Source organism: Bombina bombina, chromosome 6, assembly GCF_027579735.1.
Source record: "Bombina bombina isolate aBomBom1 chromosome 6, aBomBom1.pri, whole genome shotgun sequence".
Classification (NCBI taxonomy): Eukaryota; Metazoa; Chordata; class Amphibia; order Anura; family Bombinatoridae; genus Bombina; species Bombina bombina.
The window spans coordinates 1,144,952,443-1,144,977,902 of NC_069504.1; the positions used below are offsets into that span (position 1 = coordinate 1,144,952,443).

The 25,460-nt window shown below is 42.2% G+C and overlaps 1 protein-coding gene across 2 annotated transcripts in view; it reads right to left on the reverse strand.

Annotated features, from left to right (window-relative positions):
• Window positions 1–1,251: 1,251 nt before the first annotated feature.
• AEBP2 (AE binding protein 2) overlaps window positions 1,252–25,460 on the reverse strand; it is a 181,203-nt gene continuing 156,994 nt past the window's right edge. For both annotated transcript variants that reach the window (XM_053719120.1, XM_053719119.1), the window contains one exon: window positions 1,252–2,380. The gene's annotated coding sequence lies outside the window, so the exon portion shown is untranslated. The remainder of the gene's footprint in view (window positions 2,381–25,460) is intronic.

Here is a 25,460-nt window from a genome sequence, read left to right on the forward strand (position 1 = left end):
GAAATCTTCATCACTTTCTGCTTCAGAGTAAATAGTACAAGCCGGCACTATTTTAAAATAACAAACTTTTGATAGAAGAAATAAAAACTACAAATCTAACACCACAAACTCTTTACCCTCCCGTGGAGATGCTACTTGTTTAGAGCGGCAAAGAGAATGACTGGGGGGGCGGAGCCTGAGGGGAGCTATATGGACAGCTCTGCTGTGTGCTCTCTTTGCCACTTCCTGTAGGGATTGAGAATATCCCACAAGTAAGGATGAAGCCGTGGACCGGATACACCAATGTAGGAGAAAAGAGTATATCGTCGATCTGAAAAGGGAGGTAGGAGATGAATCTCTACGACTGATAACAGAGAACCTATAAAATAGATCCCCGTTAGGATGACCATTACATTCAATAGGTAATGCTCCCTTCACATCCCTCTGTCATTCACTGCACTCAAGAGGAACCGGGCTTCAGCATGCTGAGAAGCGCATATCAACGTAGAAATCTAGCACAAACGTACTTCACCACCTCCATAGGAGGCAAAGTTTGTAAAACTGAATTGTGGGTGTGGTGGGGGGTGTATTTATAGGCATTTTGAGGTTTGGGAAACTTTGCCCCTCCTGGTAGGAATGTATATCCCATACGTCACTAGCTCATGGACTCTTGCCAATTACATGAAAGAAATAACGTTATGCATTGCAAAATAACATATGAACAGGGTAATAATAAACATTATTATTGTAGGGTCTAGGTAGAGCTGCATTTAGTGGGAGTCGAGAAAGTGTACGACCTTGATTGAAGAGTGCCTGTTACTCTTAACTAGCATTTCAAGGACTAACCAGGACCATACTCAAATTAGGACAGTGTAGTGCCATAAACAAACATTGCAGTGAATAGTACGGTGGATCAGGCGTGTTCTGGCGGTGTAGTATATTGGAATGTAGTATATCGGCTTGTCTGTAGGCACTTTTCTGCCTCTTGGGATTCTATGGGCCTATGAGGGACTCAGATGGACTTTTGGGAGGTTTGAGGTGTCTGTAGTATTCTGGAATAAAGTCCTCTAACTCAGTGATTTGCAACCTTTTTTTTGCCGTGGCACACTGTTTTACATTAAAAATTCCTGCGGCACACCACCATCCCAAAATTTTACAAAATCACACATTGTAGCCTAATACAGGATATATATTTTTTATGTATATTTTTTATATATATATATATTTTACATGCATGTGCTTCTGATATGGCGAAAAAAATACAGTAATTCATTCTGTTTTGCAAAGACAATTTATTGTTAGAAGGTGCTTCTTAATTATTAAAAAAAAAAAAAAAAACTTCTGGCAGCGTTAGTGAAATACAAAGTCCTTCAAAATTATTTCTACATTATATTTACATTAAAGTCTCATGCGTCTAAAAAAATCTACAGTTACATTTCATGATATAAAAATATATTACAAATCTGCTGTATTATTTACAAGCAAAAGCTCTAATAGCCAAGACATTTAGACAAGGTCAGCAAATAATTTCCATCTCTAGTATTTTTTCCAGTTAAAAAAAATATACTGTGACTTCTTGCACATTGTGCAAGAAAATGTTTCATTTTACAAAGAGTACTTTGGTGAGCAATACATTAATTTTTTTCAGATATAATTAAAATACCCTCTCTCTTACATGGAAACTAAAATCTTCATATTCATATAATACTCCACAATGATTCACTTTAAATTTGATTAATGGAGGGAAGTAAAAAAATAAATTAAAAAAAAAAGCAATTTCAACCCTGTGGATTCTAGGGAGTGTTTCAACAAGGTGCTCTGACTGAAGGATACGGAGAGCTGACTGAAGGATACAGAATTACGGGAATGCTTCTACAGAGGTCAGCGATAACAGAACCCTTAGCAAGTAACGCTCCTAAGAGTTTTATTTAGAAGGAAAAAGGAGATTGAAATATGTTGCTTATTGTCTTAAATTGGATTAGTAGATACATATGATGGCCCAATTTTATATGTTATCATCATATGGAATTAGGTTATTAATTCCTTGACTCACAGGGGGCTACAAATCCTTCTCTGCCAGCCAAGGCTATAATTTAATAAAACTGAAAGCACAAAAAAAGAGAAAAGAATAAAACCATCTGAAAGCAGCAAACATGCAAATCCTTGACGTTGTTCCACTACGTTGCCAGAAGAGCATTTTCAGTTTTGCAAAGAGTTATCCCATGAACAGACACATACATACTCCACAACAAGTATTAAATGAGTTCACAGAATGTTCACACTAAGCATAAATATCAAACACTATTGTGCAACATTTATATCTAAGGAGCGGTCAGTGATTAGGACTGAGCATGATACGCTTCGCGATTATTTTCATCTTCGTGTCAACCGTGTCACCGTTCTGGAAAAAAAAACACATCATTGAATTAAACCATTTTACGTTTACTCTATTTGTATTATGTAGTTTGCCAGATATCACTTGGAGAATGTAAACTGCATTTACACACCATGAGTTGGCCAATACTGGGCATGCAAAACTAAGCTACAGTTTTACAGCAATATGCAGTAAGGTCACAGATTGTGAATATTTATGCAGTCTGACAATCCAGTTACCCTTAGTTTGCTTTAATTCGTATATTCACTGGCATGCAGCACCATTACACATAAAGATCAAGCTTTTTATTATAGCAAATCTAGCAAAATGTTCTATCTTAACAACAAATCAGTTTAGTGTGAGGGCTTAACAGCACAAAAGAAAATTTATGCTTACCTGATAAATTTCTTTTTTGACACGACGAGTCCACGGATCATCTTAATTACTAATGGGATATTCACCTCCTGGTCAGCAGGAGGTGGCAAAGAGCACCACAGCAGAGCTGTTAAATAGCTCCTCCCTTCCCTCCCACTCCAGTCATTCAACCGAAGTTAGGAAAGAGAAAGGAAAAGCCAAGGTGCAGAGGTGTCTGAAGTTTACAATAACCCACAGCCTGTCTTACAAGAACAGGGCGGGCCGTGGACTCATCGTGTTAAAAAAGAAATAAATTTATCAGGTAAGTATAAATTTTCTTTTTTAAGACACGATGAGTCTACGGATCATCTTAATTATTAATGGGATCCAATACCCAAAGCTAGAGTACACAGATGATACGGGAGGGACAAGACAGGAAACCTAAACGGAAGGCACCACTGCTTGAAGAACCTTTCTCCCAAAAGCGGCCTCAGCCGAGGCAAAAGTGTCAAACTAGTAGAACTTTGAAAAAGTGTGAAGAGAGGACCAAGTTGCAGCCTTGCAAATCTGTTCCACAAAAGCTTCATTTTTGAACGCCCATGAGGAAGCAACAGCCCTCATGGAATGAGCCGAATCACTTTTTTATCTGAGGAAACAACCTGTTTGAGGTTGAGAAACGCGTCATAAGTATTAAAAGCCATTTTATTTGAAGTTGTCTGTGTTGTGGTTTATCAATACCAACTGAACAACACACAAAAGATTACACCTTTGCAGCACCTGAAGTCCAGCCAACAGGAGACACACTCAGAGTTTCAACTAGGACAAGTGCCTTTGGAGCTTGGCTTCCACAGTGTACTAGCCACTGATAAGTGCAAGCCTGCTTTCTTGCACTGGTCACAGTACAGTGTCACACCATCTGGTAAGCATAATACTTATATCTATACCTACATATCCAGACGGTATCACGCTATTGTGGCGCCCTCTTTCTACTTTCTATTTTAACAGTTGTTCCACACTCTCTGGGATCAAGAGGAGCAGCCCTACTCACGTAACAGGAGGATACCTTTATCCCTTCAATTTACCACCAGTTTAGGGACAATAAATAGGACTAATACGGTAGACTTGATCTACTATACTTTAAGTGTATTACCTGGTTTTATATTGAATATTGTTTTTTTATATTTTAAATATCAGCGCTCTTTTATATCACTTTATTGGGATATGTTCATTTTTTCCCTGGGAGAGATAATCCAGAGACAACCACCATTAAAGAGAAACCCTTGTCTCCTGCTCCAGTAGCATTCGAGGAGACAAATCTGTATAATCTCCAATCCATTGCCTGAGCATGCTTAACTGCAGAGGTCTGAGATGGAACCGAGCAAACGGGATGATGTCCATTGCCGCCACCATCAACCCGATTACCTCCATGCCCTGAGCCACTGAAGGCCGAGTAGTGGACTGAATGACTAAACAAGTATTGATAATCTCTGATTTCCTGACATTCTGTCAGAAAAATCAATGGTTCCCAAGAAAGTTACCTTTGTGCATGGGAGTAAGGAACTCTTTTCCAAATTTACCTTACATCCGTAAGACCACGGGAAGGATAACACCAAATTCGTGCGAAATCTTGCTAGCTGTAAGAATCGCACCTGGACTAGAATATCGTACAGATAGGATGCCGCTGCAATGCCCCGTAACCGAAGCACCGCCAACAGCACTCCCATAGCCTTCGTAAAAACTCAGAGCTGAGGCAAGAACAAAAGAAGAGCCATGGACTGGAAGTGTTTGTCCAACTTGTGAATGGCACATGAATGTACGCGTCCTTTAAATCCACTGTTGTCATAAATTGACCCTCTTGGATCAAGAGAAGAATGGAACGAATAGTTGCCTTCTTGAAGGACGGTACCCTAAGAAAATCTGTTTAGACTCTTGAGATCTAAAAAGTGGTCTGACGGTTCCCTCTTTTTTGGGAACCACAAACCGATTGGTATAAAAAAAAAACAGACCCAGTACCTGTATTGGAACTGGATCAATCATTCCTAGGTCTGAGATATCACTTCCGCAGTGTAAGAACGCCTCTCCTTTTCTCTGATCTGCAAATAATCTTGAAAGCAGAAAACCGCCTCTGGGAAGAAAACTCTTAAACTCCAATTTGAATCCCTGGGACACCATTTTTTATTGCCCAGGGATTCTGAACATCTCGAACTCAAGCCTGAGCGAAGACAAAGTCTGCCCCCCACAAGATCCGTCATAAATTGACCCTCTTTCAAGCCAGGTTCCAACAAGGTCTTCCCCTTGTAATTAATCATTAAAAGCTTAGACTTAGAGCATACATTCATAGAACAAGGCTCTAACCATAAGGCTCTGTGAGCTGGAACAGAGAAACCTGAAACCTATGCTCCCATCTTGATAACTTGAAGGAAGAATTTGAAATAAAGGATTTAGTCAATTTGAAAGCCTTTATCCTATCCTGGATTTTATCCAGGGGAGTTTCTGACGTAATAGTGTCAGACAACGCATCAAACCAATATGCCATTGAACTAGTGACGTTAGCAAAGTACACAGCTGGTTACCATATTAAGCCCTGGTGTATATCCTCTAATTTTTGTCCATAGGACCTTTGAAAAACCCAACTATCCTCTAAGGGTATAGTAGCTTTCTTATCTAAGCTGGAAACTACTCCTTCCACCCTAGGGAATGATAGCCCAGTCTCCATAGCTGAATCGGCTATGGGAAACAACTCTGTAAATATAGGGAATGCGGTTAATAGCTGCAGCTGGTTTCAAACTGCAAACCTTCCACTAGCTAGACAGCTAAGCTAACCATCAGGCTACTACAGCTGGCTGTTTCCATTCTTTATAACTTGCTGGACGCATTAGGATCGCTTACACAGGTAATGTCGGAGTCGCCCAGGGTAGCTAAAACCTCCTAAAGTAACAAATGGAGGTGTTCAAGCTAAAAACTGAAAGAAAAAACAATCTCAGGATCAAATAAAATAATGTTCCATCTGAGTTTGAGAATTCTCTCTCAGGTAATCCCGAAGTATCTTCCTCTTTCAGGTAACAGGGAAGAACCAGTCGGAACAGAAACTACTGAATCAATTTTCAATTCTAAATGATTGAAAATAATACCTCTAGTAAAGTTTCCTACCTCATGGGAAAAACATATAATGTATGAATGCAGAGCAACTCCGAACACCCTGAAGAACTTTAAGAACCAAGTTTAAGCTCCACGGAGGAGCAACAGTTTTAAACACAGGCTTAATCCTGGCCAAAGCCTGACAAAAAGCCTGAATGTCTGGATTCTCTGCCAGACGTTTGTGTAAAAGAATAGACAGAGCAGAAATCTGTCCCTTTAACGAACTAGCGGATAAACCCTTTTCTAAACCCTCTTGTAGAAAAGACAATATCCTAGGAATCCTAACCTTACTCCATGAGTAACTCTTGGATTCACACCAATGTAAATATTTACACCATATCTTATGGTAAATTTTTATGGTAACCGGTTTCCGAGCCTGTATCAATGTATCAATAACCGACTCCGAGAAACCACGCTTTGAGAGAATCAAGCGTTCAATCTCCATGCAGTCAGCCTCAGAGAAATTAGGCTTGGATGGTTGAAAGGACCCTGAAGTAGAAGGTCCTGCCTCAGAGGCAGAGACCATGGTGGACAGGACGACATGTCCACTAGGTCTGCATACCAGGTCCTGCGTGGACACGCAGGCGCTATCAGAATCACTGATGCTCTCTCCTGTTTGATCCTGGCAATCAGACGAGGCAGCAACGGAAACGGTGGGAACACAAAAGCCATGTTGAAAATCCAAGGGGCTGCTAGTGCATCTACCAGCACCGCTCCCGGGTCCCTGGACCTGGATCCGTAACAAGGAAGCTTGGCGTTCTGGCGAGAAGCCATGAGATCCAGTTCCGGTTCGCCCCAACGAAGAATCAGTTGAGCAAATACCTCCGGGTGAAGTTCCCACTCCCCCGGGAGAAAGGTCTGGCGGCTTAGAAAGTCCGCCTCCCAGTTCTCCACGCCTGGGATGTAGATCGCTGACAGATGACAAGATTGAGACTCTGCCCAGCGAATTATCTTTGAGACTTCTAACATTGCTAGGGAACTCCTGGTTCCCCCTTGATGATTGATGTAAGCCACAGTCGTGATGTTGTCCGACAAATCTGATGAACCTCAGTGTTGCTAACTGAGGCCAAGCTAGAAGAGCATTGAATATCGCTCTTAATTCCAGAATGTTTATTAGAAGGAGTTTCTCCTCCTGAGTCCATGATCCCTGAGCCTTCAGGGAATTCCAGACTGCGCCCCAGCCTAGAAGGCTGGCATCTGTTGTTACAATCGTCCAATCTGGTCTGCGAAAAGTCATTCCCTTGGACAGATGAATCCGAGACAACCACCAGAGAAGAGAATCTCTGGTCTCCTGGTCCAGATTTAGTAAAGGGGACAGATCTGAGTAATCCCCATTCCACTGACTCAGCATGCATAATTGCAGCGGTCTGAGATGCAGGCGCGCAAATGGCACTATGTCCATTGCCGCGACCATTAAGCCGATTACTTCCATGCACTGAGCTACTGATGGGCTTGGAATGGAATGAAGGACACGGCAAGCATTTAGGATTTTTGATAACCTGGACTCCGTCAGGTAAATCTTCATCTCTACAGAATCTATAAGAGTCCCTAGAAAGGGAACCCTTGTGAGTGGTAACAGAGAACTCTTTTCCATGTTCACTTTCCACCCATGCGACCTCAGAAATTCTAGAACTATCTCTGTATGAGACTTTGCATTTTGAAAACTTGACGCTTGTATCAGAATGTCGTCTAGGTACCGAGACACCGATATGCCTCGCGGTCTTAGTACCGCCAGAAGCGAGCCCAGAACCTTTGTAAAAATTCTCGGGGCCGTAGCTAACCCGAAGGGAAGAGCTACAAACTGGTAATGCCTGTCTAGAAAGGCAAACCTTAGGTACCGATAATGATCTTTGTGAATCGGTATGTGAAGGTAGGCATCCTTTAAGTCCACTGTGGTCATATACTGACCCTCTTGGATCATGGGTAGGATGGTTCGAATAGTCTCCATTTTGAATGATGGAACTCTTAGGAATTTGTTTAAGATCTTTAGGTCCAAGATTGGTCTGAAGGTTTCCTCTTTCTTGGGAACCACAAACAGATTTGAGTAAAATCCTTGCCCTTGTTCCGTCCGCGGAACTGGGTGGATCACCCCCATTACTAGGAGGTCTTGTACACAGTGAAGAAAAGCCTCTTTCTTTATTTGGTTTGCTGATAACCTTGAAAGATGACATCTCCCTTGTGGAGGAGAAGCTTTGAAGTCCAGAAGGTATCCCTGAGATATAATCTCCAACGCCCAGGGATCCTGGACATCTCTTGCCCAAGCCTGGGCGAAGAGAGAAAGCCTGCCCCCCTCTATTGGTACACATATTTCTATTGGGCTCCACATTGGCCTTTAAACATAATGAGCAAGCAGATTCATCTGTGTCAGACATGTTTAAACAGACTAGCAATGAAGCTATCAAGCTTGGAAATTTCTTTCAATAAGTTTACAAGCAATATAAAAAACGCTGCAGCGCTTTTAAAAACACAAAAAAACTGTCACAGTTGAATATAACAACGAACTAATATGGTTATAGCAACCAATTTTAAACAGTAAATGTATGAAATTAGCAGAGGAATGCACCCATTAGCAAAAGGATGATTAACCCCTCAATACCCAAAAACGGATAATCAATTTAAGATTTAACGCTTTTCTCACAGTCAAACACACTGTCACAGGTCTGCTGTGACTGATTACCTCCCTCAAAAATGAATTTTGAAGACCCCTGAGCTCTCTGGAGACGTCCTGGATCAAAGAGGAAGAAGCAGGAAGACTGTGCTAGAATTTTAACTGCGCAACAAGGCGCTAAAAAAGGACCCTCCCACTCATATCACAACAGTGGGAGACCTGATATAACGGTGTCTATGCAATACGTTAGCCATGTGGAAAAAACATAATTTATGCTTACTTGATAAATTTATTTCTCTTGTAGTGTGTTCAGTCCACGGGTCATCCATTACTTATGGGATATATTCTCCTTCCCAACAGGAAGTTGCAAGAGGATCACCCAAGCAGAGCTGCTATATAGCTCCTCCCCTCACATGTCTTATCCAGTCATTCGACCGAAACAAGACGAGAAAGGAGAAACTATAAGGTGCAGTGGTGACTGGAGTTAAAATTTTAAAATTTAGAACCTGCCTTAAAAAGACAGGGCGGGCCGTGGACTGAACACACTACAAGAGAAATAAATTTATCAGGTAAGCATAAATTATGTTTTCTCTTGTTAAGTGTGTTCAGTCCACGGGTCATCCATTACTTATGGGATACCCATACCAAAGCTAAGTACACGGATGATGGGAGGGACAAGGCAGGAACATTAAACAGAAGGAACCACTGCCTGTAGAACCTTTCTCCCAAAACCAGCCTCCGAAGAAGCGAAAGTGTCAAATTTGTAAAATTTGGAAAAAGTATGAAGTGAAGACCAAGTTGCAGCCTTGCAAATCTGTTCAACAGAGGCCTCATTCTTAAAGGCCCAGGTGGAAGCCACAGCTCTAGTGGAATGAGCTGTAATTCTTTCAGGAGGCTGCTGTCCAGCAGTCTCATAGGCTAAACGTATTATGCTACGAAGCCAAAAAGAGAGAGAGGTAGCCGAAGCCTTTTGACCTCTCCTCTGTCCAGAGTAAACGACAGAGAAGAAGTTTGTCTAAAATCTTTAGTTGCCTGTAAGTAGAACTTCAGAGCACGGACCACGTCTAGATTATGCAAAAGACGGTCCTTCTTTGAAGAAGGATTAGGATATAATGATGGAACAACATTCTCTTGATTGATATTCCTTTTAGAAACAACCTTAGGTAAAAACCCAGGTTTAGTACGCAGTACTACCTTGTCTGAATGAAAGATCAGATAAGGAGAATCACAATGTAAGGCAGATAACTCAGACTCTTCGAGCCGAGGAAATAGCCATCAAAAACAAAACTTTCCAAGATAAAAGATTAATATCAATGGAATGAAGGGGTTCAAACGCAACACCCTGAAGAACTTTAAGAACCAAGTTTAAGCTCCACGGAGGAGCAACAGTTTTAAACACAGGCTTAATCCTAGCCAAAGCCTGACAAAAAGCCTGGACATCTGGATTCTCTGCCAGACGTTTGTGTAAAAGAATAGACAGAGCAGAAATCTGTCCCTTTAACGAACTAGCGGATAAACCCTTTTCTAAACCTTCTTGTAGAAAAGCCAATATCCTAGGAATCCTAACCTTACTCCATGAGTAACTCTTGGATTCACACCAATATAAATATTTACGACATATCTTATGGTAAATTTTTCTGGTAACAGGTTTCCGAGCCTGTATTAACGTATCAATAACCGACTCCGAAAAACCACGCTTTGATAGAATCAAGCGTTCAATCTCCATGCAGTCAGCCTCAGAGAAATTAGGCTTGGATGGTTTAAAGGACCCTGAATTAGAATGTCCTGCGCCTCAGAGGCAGAGACCATGGTGGACAGGACGACATGTCCACTAGGTCTGCATACCAGGTCCTGCGTGGCCACGCAGGCGCTATCAGAATCACTGATGCTCTCTCCTGTTTGATCCTGGCAATCAGTCGAGGTAGCAACAGAAAAGGTGAAAAAACACATAAGCCATGTTGAAAACCCAAGGGGCTGCTAGTGCATCTACCAGCACCGCTCCCGGGTCCCTGGACCTGTATCCGTAACAAGGAAGCTTGGCGTTCTGGCGAGATGCCATGAGATCCAGCTCCAGTTCGCCCCAACGAAGGATCAGTTGAGCAAACACCTCCGGGTGAAGTTCCCACTCCCCCGGATGAAAGGTCTGGCGACTTAGAAAGTCCGCCTCCCAGTTCTCCATGACTGGGATGTAGATCGCTGACAGGTGACAAGAGTGCGACTCTGCCCAGCAAATTATCTTCGAGACTTCCAACATCGCTAGGGAACTCCTGGTTCCCCCTTGATGATTGATGAAAGCCACAGTCGTGATGTTGTCCGACTGAAATCTGATGAACCTCAGTGTTGCTAACTGAGGCCAAGCTAGAAGAGCATTGAATATTGCTCTTAATTCTAGAATGTTTATTGGGAGGAGTTTCTCCTCCTGAGTCCACGATCCCTGAGCCTTCAGGGAGTTCCAGACTGCACCCCAGCCTAGTAGGCTGGCATCTGTTGTTACAATCGTCCAATCTGGTCTGCGAAAAGTCATTCCTTTTGACAGATGAACCCGCGACAACCACCAGAGAAGAGAATCTCTGGCCTCCTGGTCCAGATTTAGTAAAGGGGACAGATCTGAGTAATCCCCATTCCACTGACTTAGCATGCATAGTTGCAGCGGTCTGAGATGTAGGCGCGCAAATGGCACTATGTCCATTGCCGCAACCATTAAGCCGATTACTTCCATGCACTGAGCTACTGATGGGCTTGGAATGGAATGAAGGACACGGCAAGCATTTAGGATTTTTGATAACCTGGACTCCGTCAGGTAAATCTTCATCTCTACAGAATCTATAAGAGTCCCTAGAAAGGGAAACCTTGTGAGTGGGAACAGAGAACTCTTTTCCATGTTCACTTTCCACCCATGCGACCTTAGAAATGCTAGAACTATCTCTGTATGAGACTTTGCATTTTGAAAAGTTGACGCTTGTATCAGGATGTCGTCTAGGTACGGAGCCACCGCTATGCCTCGCGGTCTTAATAGCGCCAGAAGCAAGCCCAGAACCTTTGTAAAAATTTGCGGGGCCGTAGCCAACCCGAAGGGAAGAGCTACAAACTGGTAATGCCTGTCTAGAAAGGAAAACCTTAGGTACCGATAATGATCCTTGTGAATCGGTATGTGAAGGTAGGCATCCTTTAAGTCCACTGTGGTCATATACTGACCCTCTTGGATCATGTGTAGGATGGTTCGAATAGTTTCCATTTTGAACGATGGAACCCTTAGGAATTTGTTTAAGATCTTCAGGTCCAAGATTGGCCTGAAGGTTCCCTCTTTTTTGGGAACCACAAACAGATTTGAGTAAAAGCCTTGCCCTTGTTCCGTCCGCGGAACCGGGTGGATCACTCCCATTACTAAGAGGTCTTTTACACATAGTAGAAATGCCTCTTTCTTTATTAGGTTTGTTGATAACCTTGACAGATGAAATCTCCCTTGTGGAGGAGAAGTTTTTAAGTCCAGAAGGTATCCCTGAGATATGATCTCCAACGCCCAGGGATCCTGGACATCTCTTGCCCAGGCCTGGGCGAAGAGAGAAAGTCTGCCCCCCACTAGATCCGTTTCCGGATAGGGGGCCCCTTTCTTCATGCTGTCTTAGGGGCAGAAGTAGGTTTTCTGGCCTGCTTGCCTTTCCAACCCTGTCTGTAACGAGTAGCAGTCCCTTCCTGTTTTGGAGTGGAGGAAGTTGATGCTGCTCCTGCCTTGAAATTACGAAAGGCACGAAAATTAGACTGTTTGGCCTTTGATTTGGCCCTGTCCTGAGGAAGGGTGTGACCCTTACCTCCAGTAATGTCAGCAATAATTTCTTTCAAGCCGGGCTCGAATAAGGTTTGCCCTTTGAAAGGAATATTAAGCAATTTAGATTTAGAAGTTACATCTGCTGACCAGGATTTAAGCCACAGCGCTCTGCGCGCCTGGATGGCGAATCCGGAGTTCTTAGCCCGTTAGTTTGGTTAAATGCACAACGGCATCCGAAATAAATGCATTAGCTAGCTTAAGGGCTTTAAGCTTGTTCATAATCTCATCCAATGGTGCTGTGCGAATAGCCTCTTCCAGAGACTCAAACCAGAATGCCGCTGCAGCAGTGACGGGCGCAATGCATGCAAGGGGCTGTAATATAAAACCTTGTTGAACAAACATTTTCTTAAGGTAACCTAATTTTTTATCCATTGGATCTGAGAAAGCACAACTATCCTCCACCGGGATAGTGGTACGCTTGGCTAAAGTAGAAACTTCTCCCTCCACCTTAGGGACCGTCTGCCATAAGTCTCGTGTGGTGGCGTCTATTGGGAACATTTTTCTAAATATCGGAGGAGGGGAAAAGGGCACACCGGGTCTATCCCACTCCTTGCTAATAATCTCTGTAAGCCTTTTAGGTATAGGAAAAACGTCAGTACACACCGGTACCGCATAGTATTTATCCAGCCTACATAATTTCTCTGGGATTGCAACCGTGTCGCAATCGTTCAGAGCCGCTAACACCTCCCCTAGTAATACACGGAGGTTCTAAAGCTTAAATTTAAAATTTGAAATTTCTGAATCCGGTCTCCCCGGATCAGATCCGTCACCCACAGAATGACGCTCTCCGTCCTCATGTTCTGCAAATTGTGACGCAGTATCGGACATGGCTCTCGTGTCATCGGCGCGCTCTGTCCTAAACCCAGAGCTATCGCGCTTGCCTCTTAACTCAGGCAAATTAGATAATACTTCTTTCATAACATTAGCCATATCATGCAAAGTGATTTGTAAGGGCCTTGATGTACTTGGCGCCACAATCTCACGCACCTCCTGAGCGGGAGGCGAAGGTACTGACACGTGAGGAGAGTTAGGCGGCATAACTTCCCCCTCGTTGTCTGGTGATAATTTCTTTACCGGTAAAGACGGACTTTTATTTAAAGTAACATCAATACAATTGGTACACATATTTCTATTGGGCTCCACATTGGCTTTTAAACATAATGAACAAGTAGATTCATCTGTATCAGACATGTTTAAACAGACTAGCAATGAAAGCTAGCAAGCTTGGAAAAAATCTGTCAATAAATTTACAAGCAATTGAAAAAAACGCTGCAGCGCTTTTAAAAACACAAAAAAACTGTCACAGTTGAAATAATGAACTAATTCAGTTATAGCCAACAATTTTAACAGTAATTGTATTTATTTAGCAGAGGATTGCACCCACTAGCAAACGGATGGTTAACCCCTCAATACCCAAAAAAACGGATAATCAATTTAAGATTTAACGCTTTTATCACAGTCAAACACACTGTCACAGGTCTGCTGTGACTGATTACCTCCCTCAAAAATGAATTTTGAAGACCCCTGAGCTCTCTGTAGACGTCCTGGATCAAGGAGGAAGACTGTGCAAGAATTTTAACTGCGCAACAAGGCGCTAAAAAAAGTCCCTCCCACTCATATTACAACAGGGGGAGACCTGTTACAACGGTTTCTATGCAGAAATACACGTTAGCCATATGGAAAAAAATCCTGCCCAAAAAGATTTATCACCAAAGTACCTCACAAAACGAATAACATGCCATTAAACGTTTTAAAAACAACTTTCCAGTGTTATGCAAAGTTATCACTAAGCCTGCTACCAGTCGCTTCTACTGCAGTTAAGGCTCATACATTTAATTCAGTATTAACAGTATTTTCTCAGTCAAATTCTAGTCCCTAGAAAATAACTCAACTGCGCATTCATTTATCAGCCTGATACCAGTCGCTACTACTGCATTAAAGGCTGTACTTACATCATATGGGTAACAGCAGTGTTTTCTTAGTCAATTCCATTCCTAGAAAATATTACTGCACATACCTCATTTGCGGGGGACCCCGCATGCTATTCCCTTTTCTGAAGTTACCCCACTCCTCAGAATGTGCGAGAACAGCCAGTGGATCTTAGTTACGTCTGCTAAGATCATAGAAAAACGCAGGCAGATTCTTCTTCTAAATACTGCCTGAGAGAAAAAAACAGCACACTCAGGTGCCATTTTAAAATAACAAACTTTTGATTGAAGAATAATTAGGTAAAAAAACATAATTTATGCTTACCTGATAAATTCCTTTCTTCTGTAGTGTGATCAGTCCACGGGTCATCATTACTTCTGGGATATTACTCCTCCCCAACAGGAAGTGCAAGAGGATTCACCCAGCAGAGCTGCATATAGCTCCTCCCCTCTACGTCACTCCCAGTCATTCGACCAAGGACCAACGAGAAAGGAAAAGCCAAGGGTGAAGTGGTGACTGGAGTATAAATTAAAAAATATTTACCTGCCTTAAAAACAGGGCGGGCCGTGGACTGATCACACTACAGAAGAAAGGAATTTATCAGGTAAGCATAAATTATGTTTTCTTCTGTTAAGTGTGATCAGTCCACGGGTCATCATTACTTCTGGGATACCAATACCAAAGCAAAAGTACACGGATGACGGGAGGGATAGGCAGGCTCTTTATACAGAAGGAACCACTGCCTGAAGAACCTTTCTCCCAAAAATAGCCTCCGATGAAGCAAAAGTGTCAAATTTGTAAAATTTGGAAAAAGTATGAAGCGAAGACCAAGTTGCAGCCTTGCAAATCTGCTCAGAGGCCTCATTCTTGAAGGCCCAAGTGGAAGCCACAGCTCTAGTAGAATGAGCTGTAATTCTGCTACGAAGCCAAAAAGAGAGAGAGGTAGCAGAAGCTTTTTGACCTCTCCTCTGCCCAGAGTAAACGACAAACAGAGAAGACGTTTGTCGAAATTCCTTAGTTGCCTGTAAGTAAAATTTTAGAGCACGGACTACATCCAGGTTGTGCAGTAGACGTTCCTTCTTCGAAGAAGGATTTGGGCACAAGGAAGGAACAACAATCTCTTGATTGATATTCCTGTTAGTAACTACCTTAGGTAAGAACCCAGGTTTAGTACGCAGAACTACCTTATCCGAATGAAAAATCAAATAAGGAGAATCACAATGTAAGGCTGATAATTCAGAGACTCTTCGAGCCGAGGAAATAGCCATTAAAAATAGAACTTTCCAAGATAACAACTTTATATCAATGGAATGAAGGGGTTCAAACGGAACGCCCTGTAAAACATTAAGAACAAGGTTTAAACTCCATGGTGGAGCAACAGTTTTAAACACAGGCTTAATCCTGGCCAAAGCCTGACAAAAAGCCTGGACGTCAGGAACTTCTGACAGACGTTTGTGTAACAGAATGGACAGAGCTGAGATCTGTCCCTTTAATGAACTAGCAGATAAACCCTTTTCTAAACCTTCTTGTAGAAAAGACAATATCCTAGGAATCCTAACCTTACTCCAAGAGTAACCTTTGGATTCACACCAATATAGGTATTTACGCCATATCTTATGGTAAATCTTTCTGGTAACAGGCTTCCTAGCCTGTATTAAGGTATCAACAACTGACTCGGAAAACCCACGTCTTGATAAAATCAAGCGTTCAATTTCCAAGCAGTCAGCTTCAGAGAAGTTAGATTTTGATGTTTGAAGGGACCCTGTATCAGAAGGTCCTGTTTCAGAGGTAGAGACCAAGGTGGACAGGATGACATGTCCACCAGGTCTGCATACCAAGTCCTGCGTGGCCACGCAGGAGCTATTAGAATCACTGATGCTCTCTCTTGTTTGATTCTGGCAATCAATCGAGGAAGCATCGGGAAGGGTGGAAACACGTAAGCCATCCTGAAGTCCCAAGGTGCTGTCAGGGCATCTATCAGGACTGCTCCTGGATCCCTGGATCTGGACCCGTAACGAGGAAGCTTGGCGTTCTGTCGAGACGCCATGAGATCTATCTCTGGTTTGCCCCAACGTCGAAGTATTTGGGCAAAGACCTCCGGATGGAGTTCCCACTCCCCCGGATGAAAAGTCTGACGACTTAAGAAATCCGCCTCCCAGTTCTCCACTCCCGGGATGTGGATTGCTGACAGGTGGCAAGAGTGAGACTCTGCCCAGCGAATTATCTTTGATACTTCCATCATAGCTAGGGAGCTTCTTGTCCCTCCCTGATGGTTGATGTAAGCTACAGTCGTGATGTTGTCCGACTGAAACCTGATGAACCCCCGAGTTGTCAACTGGGGCCAAGCCAGGAGGGCATTGAGAACTGCTCTCAATTCCAGAATGTTTATTGGCAGGAGACTCTCCTCCTGACTCCATTGTCCCTGAGCCTTCAGAGAATTCCAGACGGCACCCCAACCTAGAAGGCTGGCGTCTGTTGTTACAATTGTCCAGTCTGGTCTGCTGAATGGCATCCCCCTGGACAGATGTGGCCGAGAAAGCCACCATAGAAGAGAATTTCTGGTCTCTTGATCCAGATTCAGAGTAGGGGATAAGTCTGAGTAATCCCCATTCCACTGACTTAGCATGCACAGTTGCAGTGGTCTGAGGTGTAAGCGTGCAAAGGGTACTATGTCCATTGCCGCTACCATTAAGCCGATTACCTCCATGCATTGAGCCACTGACGGGTGTTGAATGGAATGAAGGGTGCGGCAAGCACTTTGAAGTCTTGTTAGCCTGTCCTCTGTCAGGTAAATCTTCATTTCTACAGAATCTATAAGAGTCCCCAGGAAGGGAACTCTTGTGAGTGGAACGAGTGAACTTTTCTTTTCGTTCACCTTCCATCCATGTGACCTTAGAAATGCCAGTACTAACTCTGTATGAGACTTGGCAGTTTGAAAGCTTGAAGCTTGAATCAGAATGTCGTCTAGGTATGGAGCTACCGAGATTCCCCGCGGTCTTAGTACCGCCAGAAGAGCACCCAGAACCTTTGTGAAGATTCTTGGAGCTGTAGCCAATCCGAATGGAAGAGCCACAAACTGGTAATGCCTGTCTAGGAAGGCAAACCTTAGGTACCGGTAATGATCTTTGTGAATCGGTATGTGAAGGTAGGCATCTTTTAAATCTACAGTGGTCATGTACTGACCCTCTTGGATCATAGGTAAAATTGTCCGAATAGTCTCCATCTTGAACGATGGAACTCTTAGGAATTTGTTTAGGATCTTTAAGTCCAGGATTGGTCTGAAAGTTCCCTCTTTTTTGGGAACCACAAACAGATTTGAGTAAAACCCCTGTCCCTGTTCCGATCGTGGAACTGGATGGATTACTCCCATTAACAAGAGCTCTTGTACGCAGCGTAGAAACGCCTCTTTCTTTGTCTGGATTGTTGACAACCTTGACAGATGAAATCTCTCTCTTGGAGGAGAGTATTTGAAGTCCAGAAGGTATCCCTGAGATATTATCTCTAGCGCCCAGGGATCCTGGACATCTCTTGCCCAAGCCTGGGCGAAGAGAGAAAGTCTGCCCCCCACTAGATCCGATCCCGGATCGGGGGCCCTCAATTCATGCTGTTTTAGGGGCAGCAGCAGGTTTCCTGGTCTGCTTGCCCTTGTTCCAGGACTGGTTAGGTTTCCAGCCTTGTCTGTAGCGAGCAACAGCTCCTTCCTGTCTTGGTGCAGAGGAAGTTGATGCTGCTCCAGCTTTGAAATTACGAAAGGAACGAAAATTAGACTGTCTAGCCTTAGCTTTGGCTTTGTCCTGAGGCAGGGCATGGCCTTTACCTCCTGTAATGTCAGCGATAATCTCTTTCAACCCGGGCCCGAATAAGGTCTGCCCTTTGAAAGGTATATTAAGCAATTTAGACTTAGAAGTAACATCAGCTGACCAGGATTTTAGCCACAGCGCCCTGCGTGCCTGAATGGCGAATCCTGAATTCTTCGCCGTAAGTTTAGTAAGATGTACTACGGCCTCCGAAATGAATGAATTAGCAAGTTTAAGGACTCTAAGCCTGTCCGTAATGTCGTCCAGAGTAGCTGAACTAATGTTCTCTTCCAGAGACTCAATCCAGAATGCCGCTGCAGCCGTGATCGGCGCAATGCATGCAAGGGGTTGCAATATAAAACCTTATTGAACAAACATTTTCTTAAGGTAACCCTCTAATTTTTTATCCATTGGATCTGAAAAAGCACAGCTATCCTCCACCGGGATAGTGGTACGCTTAGCTAAAGTAGAAACTGCTCCCTCCACCTTAGGGACCGTTTGCCATAAGTCCCGTGTGGTGGCGTCTATTGGAAACATTTTTCTAAATATCGGAGGGGGTGAGAACGGCACACCGGGTCTATCCCACTCCTTAGTAACAATTTCAGTAAGTCTCTTAGGTATAAGAAAAACCTCAGTACTCGCCGGTACCGCAAAATATTTATCCAACCTACACATTTTCTCTGGTATTGCAACTGTGTTACAATCATTCAGAGCCGCTAACACCTCCCCTAGTAATACACGGAGGTTTTCCAGTTTAAATTTAAAATTTGAAATATCTGAATCCAGTCTGTTTGGATCAGAACCGTCACCCACAGAATGAAGTTCTCCGTCCTCATGTTCTGCCACCTGTGACGCAGTGTCTGACATGGCCCTAATATTATCAGCGCACTCTGTTCTCACCCCAGAGTGATCACGCTTACCTCTTAGTTCTGGTAATTTAGCCAAAACCTCAGTCATAACAGTAGCCATATCCTGTAATGTGATTTGTAATGGCCGCCCAGATGTACTCGGCGCTACAATATCACGCACCTCCCGATCGGGAGATGCAGGTACTGACACGTGAGGCGAGTTAGTCGGCATAACTCTCCCCTCGTTGTTTGGTGAAATTTGTTCAATTTGTACAGATTGACTTTTATTTAAAGTAGCATCAATACAGTTAGTACATAAATTTCTATTGGGCTCCACTTTGGCATTGCAACAAATGACACAGGTATCATCCTCTGAATCAGACATGTTTAACACACTAGCAAATAAACTTGCAACTTGGAATACAATTCAATTAGAATATTAAAAACGTACTGTGCCTTTAAGAAGCACAGATGATCTATGACAGTTGAAAATTAATAAATTGAAAACAGTTATAGTGTAAACACCACAACTTTAGCAAAGGTTTAATCCCATTAGCAAAGATAACAAATTCTGAAAGCAGGAAACAAATTACAGAATAAACGTTTTTTATCTCAGTCAACTATAATTCTCACAGCTCTGCTGAGAGAAATTACCTCCCTCAAAATAAGTTTTGAAGACCCCTGAGCTCTGTAGAGATGAACCGGATCATGCAGGAAATACAATGAGCTGCTGACTGAAATATTTGATGCGTAGCAAAAGCGCCAAAAAACGGCCCCTCCCCCTCACACACAGCAGTGAGAGAGAACAGAAACTGTCAGAAAAAAGATTAAGCAACTGCCAAGTGGAAAAATAGTGCCCAAACATTTATTCACTCAGTACCTCAGCAAATGAAAACGATTTTACATTCCAGCAAAAACGTTAAACATAATTTCTAGTTATTAAACAGCTTTATGTAATTCTTACAGTGTAATTCTAGTGAAGTACCATTCCCCAGAATACTGAAGTGTAAAGTATACATACATGACATTATATCGGTATGGCAGGATTTTCTCATCAATTCCATTGTCAGAAAATAAAAGCTGCTACATACCTCTATGCAGATTCATCTGCCCGCTGTCCCCTGATCTGAAGTTTACCTCTCCTCAGATGGCCGAGAAACAGCAATATGATCTTAACTACTCCGGCTAAAATCATAGCAAAAACTCTGGTAGATTCTTCTTCAAACTCTGCCAGAGAGGTAATAACACACTCCGGTGCTATTTTAAAATAACAAACTTTTGATTGAAGATATAAAACTAAGTATAATCACCATAATCCTCTCACACATCCTATCTAGTCGTTGGGTGCAAGAGAATGACTGGGAGTGACGTAGAGGGGAGGAGCTATATGCAGCTCTGCTGGGTGAATCCTCTTGCACTTCCTGTTGGGGAGGAGTAATATCCCAGAAGTAATGATGACCCGTGGACTGATCACACTTAACAGAAGAAACTCCTCTCTCCTCTCGCGACCTCCTTCTTTGTTCAGACTTGCAAGAGAATGACTGGATATGACATGTGAGGGGAGGAGCTATATAGCAGCTCTGCTTGGGTGATCCTCTTGCAACTTCCTGTTGGGGAGGAGAATATATCCCATAAGTAATGGATGACCCGTGGACTGAACACACTTAACAAGAGAAAAGATATTGGGTATTATTTATATGTAAAACGGATCCGGAACGCAGCCGTGGCGCTGTCTGGTGCCACATGAGTAACAGAAAGTACTGTGCTACCAAAGATTCCTTTCCGATATCGGAAGGAAAAACATAATTTATGTAAGAACTTACCTGATAAATTAATTTTTTTCATATTAGCAAGAGTCCATGAGCTAGTGACGTATGGGATATACATTCCTACCAGGAGGGGCAAAGTTTCCCAAACCTTAAAATGCCTATAAATACACCCCTCACCACACCCACAAATCAGTTTAACGAATAGCCAAGAAGTGGGGTGATAAGAAAAAAGTGCGAAAGCATAAAAAATAAGGAATTGGAATAATTGTGCTTTATACAAAAAAATCATAACCACCACAAAAAGGGCGGGCCTCATGGACTCTTGCTAATATGAAAGAAATTAATTTATCAGGTAAGTTCTTACATAAATTATGTTTTCTTTCATGTAATTAGCAAGAGTCCATGAGCTAGTGACGTATCGGATAATGAATACCCAAGATGTGGATCTTTCCACGCAAGAGTCACTAGAGAGGGAGGGATAAAATAAAGACAGCCAATTCCGCTGAAAAATAATCCACACCCAAAACAAAGTTTAAATCTTATAATGAAAAAAACTGAAAATATAAGCAGAAGAATCAAACTGAAACAGCTGCCTGAAGTACTTTTCTACCAAAGACTGCTTCTGAGGAAGAAAACACATCAAAATGCTAGAATTTAGTAAATGTATGCAAAGAAGACCAAGTTGCTGCTTTGCAAATCTGATCAACCGAAGCTTCATTCCTAAATGCCCAGGAAGTAGAGACTGACCTAGTTGAATGAGCTGTAATCCTTTGAGGCGGAGTTCTACCCGACTCAACATAAGCATGATGAATCAAAGACTTTAACCACAATGCCAAAGAAATGGCAGAAGCCTTCTGACCTTTCCTAGAACCAGAAAAGATAACAAATAGACTAGAAGTCTTTCGGAAATCTTTAGTAGCTTCAACATAATATTTCAAAGCTCTAACCACATCCAAAGAATGCAACGATCTTTCCTTAGAATTCTTAGGATTAGGACACAATGAAGGAACAACAATCTCTCTACTAATGTTGTTAGAATTCACAACCTTAAGTAAAAATTTAAATGAAGTTCGCAAAACCACCTTATCCTGATGAAAAATCAGAAAAGGAGACTCACAAGAAAGAGCAGATAATTCAGAAACTCTTCTAGCAGAAGAGATGGCCAAAAGAAACAAAACTTTCCAAGAAAGTAATTTAATATCCAGCAAATGCATGGGTTCAAACGGAGGAGCTTGAAGAGCCCCCAGAACCAAATTCAAACTCCAAGGAGGAGAGATTGACTTAATGACAGGCTTTATACGAACCAAAGCCTGTACATAACAATGAATATCAGGAAGATTAGCAATCTTTCTGTGAAAAAGAACAGAAAGAGCAGAGATTTGTCCTTTCAAGGAACTTGCAGACAAACCTTTATCCAAACCATCCTGAAGAAACTGTAAAATTCTAGGAATTCTAAAAGAATGCCAGGAAAAATGATGAGAACACCAAGAAATGTAAGTCTTCCAAACTCGATAATATATCTTCCTAGATACAGATTTACGAGCCTGTAACATAGTATTAATTACAGAGTCAGAGAAACCTCTATGACTTAGAATCAAGCGTTCAATCTCCATACCTTCAAATTTAAGGATTTGAGATCCTGATGGATCTTGCGATAGAAGGTCTGGTCTTAACGGAAGAGTCCACGGGTGGCAAGTAGCCATCCGGACAAGATCCGCATACCAAAACCTGTGAGGCCATGCTGGAGCCACCAGCAGAACAGACGAACGCTCCTTTAGAAGCTTGGAAATCACTCTTGGAAGAAGAACTAGACGCGGAAAGATATAGGCAAGATGATACTTCCAAGGAAGTGACAATGCATCCACTGCTTCCGCCTGAGGATCCCTGGATCTGGACAGATACCTGGGAAGTTTCTTGTTTAGATGAGAAGCCATCAGATCTATTTCTGGAAGTCCCCACATTTGAACAATCTGAAGAAAAACTTCTGGATGAAGAGACCACTCGCCCGGATGTAATGTCTGGCGACTGAGATAATCCGTTTCCCAATTGTCTATACCTGGGATATGAACCGCAGAAATTAGACAGGAGCTGGATTCCGCCCAAACAAGTATTCAAGATACTTCTTTCATAGCCAGAGGACTGTGAGTCCCTCCTTGATGATTGACATATGCCACGGTTGTGACATTGTCCGTCTGAAAACAAATGAATGACACTCTCTTTAGAAGAGGCCATGACTGAAGAGCTCTGAAAATTGCACGGAGTTCCAAAATGTTGATTGGTAATCTCGCCTCCTGAGATTCCCAAACCCCTTGAGCTGTCAGAGACCCCCATACAGCTCCCCAACCTGTCAGACTTGCATTTGTTGAGATCACAGTCCAGGTCGGAAGAACAAAAGAAGCCCCCTGAACTAAACGATGGTGGTCTGTCCACCACGTCAGAGAGTGTCGTACAATCGGCTTTAAAGATATTAATTGCGATATCTTTGTATAATCCCTGCACCACTGGTTCAGCATACAGAGCTGAAGAGGTCGCATGTGAAAACGAGCAAAGGGGATTGCGTCCGATGCAGCAGTCATAAGACCTAGAATTTCCATGCATAAGGCTACCGAAGGGAATGATTGAGACTGAAGGTTTCGACAAGCTGAAACCAATTTCAGACGTCTTTTGTCCGTTAGCGACAGAGTCATGGACACTATCTGGAAACCTAAAAAGGTTACCCTTGTCTGAGGAGTCAACGAACTCTTTGGTAAATTGATCCTCCAACAATGTTCTCGAAGAAACGATACAAGTCGATTCGTATGAGATTCTGCTAAAAGTGAATACTGAGCAAGTACCAAGATATCGTCCAAATAAGGAAATACCACAATACCCTGTTCTCTGATTACAGATAGAAGAGCACCGAGAACCTTTGTAAAAATCCTTGGAGCTGTTGCTAGGCCAAACGGCAGAGCCACAAACTGGTAATGCTTGTCTAGGAAAGAGAATCTCAGAAACTGATAGTGATCTGGATGAATCGGAATATGCAGATATGCATCTTGTAAATCTATTGTGGACATATAATGCCCTTGCTGAACAAAAGGCAGAATAGTCCTTATAGTTACCATTTTGAATGTTGGTATCCTTACATAACGATTCAATATTTTTAAATCCAGAACTGGTCTGAAGGAATTCTCCTTCTTTGGTACAATGAAGAGATTTGAGTAAAACCCCAGCCCCTGTTCCAGAACTGGAACTGGCACAATTACTCCAGCCAACTCTAGATCTGAAACACATTTCAGAAATGCTTGAGCCTTCATTGGATTTATTGGGACACGGGAAAGAAAAAATCTTCTTGCAGGAGGCCTTATCTTGAAGCCTATTCTGTATCCTTGTGAAACAATGTTCTGAATCCAAAGATTGTGAATCGAATTGATCCAAATTTCTTTGAAAAATCGTAATCTGCCCCCTACCAGCTGTGCTGGAATGAGGGCCGCACCTTCATGTGGACTTGGGAGCTGGCTTTGGCTTTCTAAAGGGCTTGGATTTATTCCAGACTGGAGATTGTTTCCAAACTGAAACCGTTCCTGTAGGGGGAAGGATCAGGCTTTTGTTCCTTATTGTGACGAAAGGAACGATAACGATTAGCAGACCTAAATTTACCTTTAGATTTTTTATCCTGTGGTAAAAAAGTTCCTTTCCCCCCAGTAACAGTTGAAATAATAGAATCCAACTGAGAACCAAACAATGTATTACCTTGCAAAGAAAGAGAAAGCAAAGTTTACTTAGAAGACATATAAGCATTCCACGTTTTAAGCCATAAAGCTCTTCTAGCTAAAATAGCTAAAGACATATACCTGACATCAACCCTATGATATCAAAGATGGCATCACAAATAAAATTATTAGCATGTTGAAGAAGATTAACAATGCTATGAGTATTATGATCTGTTACTTGTTGTGCTAAGGCTTCTAACCAGAAAGTTGAAGCTGCAGCAACATCTGCCAAAGATATAGCAGGTCTAAGAAGATTACCTGAACACAAGTAAGCTTTTCTTAGAAAGGATTCAATTTTCCTATCTAAAGGATCCTTAACGGAAGTACTATCTGCCGTAGGAATAGTAGTACGTTTAGCAAGAGTAGAGATAGCCCCATCAACTTTAGGGATTTTGTCCCAAAACTAATCTGTCAGATGGCACAGGGTATAATTGTTTAAACCGTTTAGAAGGAGTAAATGAATTACCCAGATTATTCCATTCCCTGGAGATTACTTCAGAAATAGCATCAGGGACGGGAAAAACCCCCGGAATAACCGCAGGAGATTTAAAAACCGTATTCAAACGTTTAGATTTAATAACAAGAGGACCAGAATCCTCTATTTCTAATGCAATTAAGACTTCTTTAAGTAAAGAACGAATAAATTCCATTTTAAATAAATAAGAAGATTTATCAGTATCAATCTCTGAAACAGAATCCTCTGAACCAGAAAAATCAGTATCAGAAACAGAATCAGAATGATGATGTTCGTTTAAAAAGTCATCTGAAACATGAGAAGCTTTAAAAGACCTTTTACGATTACTGGAAGGAGGAATAACAGACATAGCCTTCTTAATAGATTTAGAAACAAAATCTCTTATGTTAACAGGAACACCCTGAATATTAGATGTTGATGGAACAACAACAGGTAATGGAACATTACTAAAGGAAATATTTTCTGCATTAACAAGTTTGTAATGACCATCACAAACAACAGCCGGAGAAACAGTTACCACAAGCTTACAACAAATACACTTAACTTTGGTAGATCCAGCATCAGGCAGTGATTTTCCAGAAATGGCTTCTGATTCAGGGTCAACCTGAGAC